The sequence below is a fragment of the Erinaceus europaeus genome, chromosome 12 (genome assembly GCF_950295315.1).
Source record: "Erinaceus europaeus chromosome 12, mEriEur2.1, whole genome shotgun sequence".
Classification (NCBI taxonomy): Eukaryota; Metazoa; Chordata; class Mammalia; order Eulipotyphla; family Erinaceidae; genus Erinaceus; species Erinaceus europaeus.
Window position 1 is genome coordinate 85,761,448 of NC_080173.1, and position 5,583 is coordinate 85,767,030.

The 5,583-nt window shown below is 42.4% G+C and overlaps 1 non-coding gene across 1 annotated transcript; it reads right to left on the reverse strand.

Annotated features, from left to right (window-relative positions):
* Positions 1-4,994: 4,994 nt before the first annotated feature.
* On the reverse strand, positions 4,995-5,101 carry LOC132542221 (U6 spliceosomal RNA). The gene has a single exon (XR_009553327.1). It is a non-coding gene; the product is annotated as a U6 spliceosomal RNA (small nuclear RNA).
* Between the last annotated feature and the right edge of the window lie 482 nt (positions 5,102-5,583).

A 5,583-nucleotide genomic window follows, 5' to 3' on the forward strand; every position in this document is an offset into this window, starting at 1 on the left:
CTTGGGATCCCAGAGCTGGATTTGTAGTGCAGGCACCAAGCCCCAGCAGTAACCCTGGAGACAAAAAAAAGAAAATAGACCTCATAATGAATACACATAATATATTATCACACTTACACTTATTTTGAAAATTGATCTTATTTATATCACAAGATAGAGAAAGAGAATCATGGGGGCCACGTGGTGACACATGTGGTTGAGTGCACATGTCACGATGTGCAATGTGGGTTCAAGCCCCAGTCCCCACCTACAGGGGGAAACTTCACAAGGGGGGGAGCAGCGCTGCACGTGTCTCTCTGTCTCTCTCCCTCTCTATCTTTTCCCTTCTCTTTCAATTTCTGGTTGTCTCTATCCAATAAAGAAAGATATTAAAAATTAAAAAAAACATTTTTTAAAAAAGAGAATCACAGCTTCATGGGACCAGCTGGTGGTATTCCTGATAGAGTACACATGTTAAAGAGCGTAAGGACCTGGGTTCAAGCCTTTGGTTCCTACTTGCAAGGAGGAAGCTTCACAGTGGTGAAGCAGTGCTGCAGTTGTCTCTCTGTGAAGCTTCACCACGTGGCCTCAATTTCTCTCTGTCTCTATCCAAAAATAAATAAATAAATAAAAATTTTAGAAAGATTTAATATTAAAGAGAGAATCAAGAGCTTTATTCTGGCAATATGATACTAGGACTAAACTCAAAACTTCATATATGCAGTCTAGCACTGAGCCAACTCTTAGGCAGCTTATTCATACTAAAAGCTTATGGGGGGGAGTCGGGCGGTCCGGTTAAGTGCTCGTGGCAAAGCGCAAGGACTGGCGTAAGGATCCCGGTTGGAGCCCCCGGTTCCCCACCTGCAGGGGAGTCGCTTCATAAGCAGTGAAGCAGGTCTGCAGGTGCTTATCTTTCTCTCCTTCTCTCTGCATTTCTCTCTGTCCTGTCCAACAATGATGACATCAATAACAACAATAAAACAACAAGGGCAACAAGGGAATATTTAATTTTTTTTTAAAAAATAATAATAAACTTATAGGGGGCCAGGTGATGTTGCATCTGGTTAAATGCTTCCACTACAGTGCACAAGGACCTGGGTTCAAGGCACTGGTCCCCACCTGCAGGGGAAAAGCTTCATGAGTGGTGAAACAGGGCTGCAGGCATCTCTCTCTCTCTCTCTCTGCATCTCTATCTCACCCTCCCCTCAATTTCTCTCTGTATTTATCCAATAATAAATAAATACAGTCTAAAAATGTATACAGTATTTGTAAGTCATATTCGATAGAAATGGAATGAAGGAGCTGGCCAAATAACTCACTTGGAGAGTGAGTGTGTTGCTCTGCCATGCACTCCAGTCAGGTCGGACGGAGCCTGGCCCCCACCACACTGAGGGAAGTTTCAGTGCTGCAGTCTCTTTCACTTTCTCCTTCTCTGTCTTTATAGCAAAAAAAAAAAAAAAAAAAAAGAAAAAAGAAAAAAAAAAGAAAGAAAGAAAAGAAAAGAAAAAGAAAAAAAAGAAAGAATAGAAAACAAAAGAGAAAAGGGAAGAAACATCCAAGCATGAGATCCTGTGTAGTAGCCTTACCTTTGGGTTACCAAAGGGAGTTAGTTGCTTAATGATCAGTGCAGAGGTAGGTAGACATACGTGATAATCAACATCTTAGTGTTGCAAATCAATAATGGATCCTGGGAAGTTGGAGGAAGCTTTGCTGTAGTCTACTCCTCTCTCTCTGCTCTGGCTCTGAGGGAAAACAAAAAGTAGTTTGGAGTGGTTAAACTGTGCATGAGCAAGACTCCAGCTCTGAGAGAGAGGGGGGGATTTCCCCGGGGAACAGCAGGAGGTGGTGATGAACCTGGTTAAGCACACATTAGTACTGAGCACAAGGACCTGGCTCCCTAGCTGCAGTGAGGAAGCCTCACAAGTGGTGAAGCAGGTCTGCAGGTGTCTTTCTTTTTCCCTTTCTATCTCCCCCTCCCATCTCAATTTCTCTCTGTCCTAGCCAATAAAATGGAAAAAAGGGCTGCCAGTGGATTCATAGTGTCCCACTGATAACCCTGGAGGCAGGGGGGGAAGGAGAGAGGGAGAGGGAGAGGGAGAGGGAGAGGGAGAGGGAGAGGGAGAGGGAGAGGGAGAGGGAGAGGGAGAGGGAGAGGGAGAGAGAGAGAGAGAAATTTTCCTTCAAAGAAAAGCTGGTATGGGAGAGGCCAGGTGGTGGTGTACCTGGTTAAGCCCACACATTACAATGCACAAACACCGAGTTCAAGCCCCCCCGTTCCCACCTGCAGGGGGAAAGCTTCACCGTGGTGAAGCAGATCTCTCTGTCTCTTCCCCTCACTATTTCCCCCTTCCCTCTCAATTTATCTCTGTCTTTATCCATAAATAAATAAATAAATAAATAAATAAGCTGGTATGGAGTGGCCTGGGGAGTGGCACAGTGGAAAGGACATTGGAATCTCAAACATGAGGTCCTAGATTTGATCTCCAGCATGGCATGTACTTTAGTGAGGCTTCGGTTCACTCAATGTGTCCTTAGTTAATTAACTAATTAATCAATACACTTTTTAAGCAACTGTGGATCTGGGGAGCTTGCTCAGCAGTTGAATACTGGACTACAAACACAAGACACCATAATATTCCAGAGCTAAGAAGTGCTCTGGTCTCTATCTCTCTCTCTCATAAAAATAGATAGATTTTGGTCTGGGAGTGACACAGTGGGTAAATTGTCTCAAGCATAAGGTCCTGAATTTGGTCCTCAGCATTGAAAATGCCATAATGGTGCTCTAATTCTCTCTCTCTCTCTCTAAATCAATTAACTTAAAAAAAAAAGGTGGCGTAGTTTGGGAGGTGGCACAGTGATAAAGCTTTGGACCCTCAAGCATGAGGTCCTGAGTTCGATGAGTTCGATCCCTGGCGGTACATATGCCAGAGTGATGTCTGGTTCTTTATCTCTTCTCCTGTCTTTCTCATAAATAAACAAAAAAAAAAATCTTTAAAAAAAAAAGTGGGGGGGGGAGATGCAAAAAGACTCACGCTTGAGGCTCCAAGGTCTCAGGTTCAACCCCTCACACCATCATAAGCCAGAGCTGAACAGTGCTCTAGTAAAATAAAATAAAATTTGTTAAAAATTATTAAAAATATAATGTCCCGGGAGTCGGGCGGTAGCTCAGTGGGTTAAGCACACGTGGCGCAAGGACGGGCGTAAGGATCCTGGTTTGAGTCCCCGGCTCCCCACCTGCAGGGGAGTCGCTTCACAGGCCATGAAGCAGGTCTGCAGGTGTCTTTCTCTCCCCCTCTCTGTCTTCCCTTCCTCTTTTCATTTCTCTCTGTCTTATCTGACAATGATGACATCAATAACAACAACAACAATAACTAAACAATAAAAACCAAGGACAACAAAAGGGAAAATAAATAGTATATAAATTTTTTTTTTAAAAAATAGTGTCCCAGGAGGTGGTACAGAAACTAGAGTGCTGGAAAAGAAAGCATGAGGTTGTGAGTTTAAATTTCTGCACTGCATGTGTTAGAGTGATGCTCTGACTCTCTCTTTGGCTCTCTTATTGATGAATACATAACATTTTTTAAAATGCACATTTTAAAATAAGTAAATAAATTAAAATACTCATAAATTAATTTATGAATAAACTACATATAAAATATTTTAAAATAAAGAATTGCTTAGTTGAGAATGGGAAACAAAAGTGGGTTGGAGAGAGAACCAGAGTATTACCCTGGCAAATTTGATGCCAGGGATTGAACTCAGGACCTTGTTTTTGAAAATCCAACACTTTATTCACTGCACCAACTTTTGGGCCCATAAATAAATCTATTTTTATTTATTTTCCCTTTTGTTGCCCTTTTTTATTGTTGTTGTAGTTGTTGTTGTTGTTATTGATGTCGTCGTCGTTGTTAGACAGGACAGAGAGAAATCGAGAGAGGAGGGGAAGACAGAGAGGGGGAGAGAAAGAGACACTTGCAGACCTGCTTCACTACCTGTGAAGTGACTCCCCTGCAGGTGGGGAGCCAGGGGCTCGAACTCGGATCCTTACACCAGTCCTTCAGCTTCATACCATGTGCACTTAACCCGCTGCACTACCGCCCGACTCCCAAGTAAATCTATTTTTAAAAGATTTACTGAAAAAGAAAAAAAACTGGGGTGATAGTTAGGTTGTTAGTGTCTACATCACTTCCAGCTTGGTCTGGTATAGAAATACATTTGTTTTATTTTATTTTATTTATTTATTTATTTTGTGCCTCCAGGGTTACTGCTGGGGCTCAGTGCCTGCACTACGAATTCACTGCTCCTGGAGGCCATGTTTCCCTTTTGTTGCCCTTGTTGCTTATCGTTGTTGTGGTTATTATTGTTGTTGTTATTATTGTTATTATTGTCATTGTTGGATAGGACAGAGAGAAATGGAGAGAGATGGGGAAGACAAAGAGGAGGAGAGAAAGACAGACACCTGCAGACCTGCTTCACTGCTTGTGAAGCGACTCCCCTGCAGTTGGGGAGCCAGGGGCTCGAACAGGGATCCTTATGCTGGTCCTTGCACTTTGCACCATGTGCACTTAACCTGCTGTGCTACCGCCTGGCCCCTAGAAATACATTTGAAATTATGTTAAAAAAAAGTAATATTTTTTTTTCCCATTTTGTTTCAAAATTGACTGAGGATGTATCCCAATAGTAAAGTACATACTTTGCATGTACGAGACTCTGGGTTCAATCATTGGCATAAAAAATGAAAGAAGAGGTTGGAAGGTAGCTCAGCTGGGAGAGCTCAAGCCTTGCCATGTATGAAGTCCTGGGTTCAAGCTTAGGCAGTTCATAGAAGCGTCAGACACAGCAGGCCAAGCTCCAGGGATAGTAACAGATCAGTGCTGTGACCCTCCCTCCCTCCTTTATTCTCATCCTCTCTCATCTCCTTCTCACCCAATGCCATTAAAATAAAAACAAAACAAAAGCCTAAACTTTCAAAATTGGGACAGGGTGTGTGAATCCTTATTGTTTTTTTCGTACTGAAAAATATGGAATGCTTCACGAATTTGCATGTCATCCTTGCGCTGGGGCTGTGCTAATTTTCTCTGTATCGTTCCAATTTTAGTATATGTGCTGCCGAAGTGAGCACATAAATCCTTATTGAGAATGTAACCAGTTTAGCCTGCTAGGTTATCTGGATTCTGCCATGAGAAAATAATTCTAAGACAGACCACGTGGCAGAACACACATGCAACCAGGTACTAACTTCCCAGGTTCAAGTCTCCAGTCCCCACCTGTAGAAGGTAGGGTAAGGGAAGCTTCATGAATACTGGAGCAGTGCTACACGTGGCTCTCTTTCTCTTTCCCTTTCCTCCACCCCTAATTTCTCTATCAAAAAAGAAAGAAAGAAGGCCACCAGATCTGTGGATTCACATCACCAATAACCCTTATGGCAAAATAATAATAATAATAAATAAGTAATTCAAATACAAGCCAATAGCTCACTGGTAAAGCATTGGGCTGTCATTAAAAAATATATTTTATTTATTTATTTATGAAAGAGATAGGAGGAGAGAAAGAACCAGACATCATTCTGGCACATGTGTTGCTGGGGACTGAACTCAGGACCTC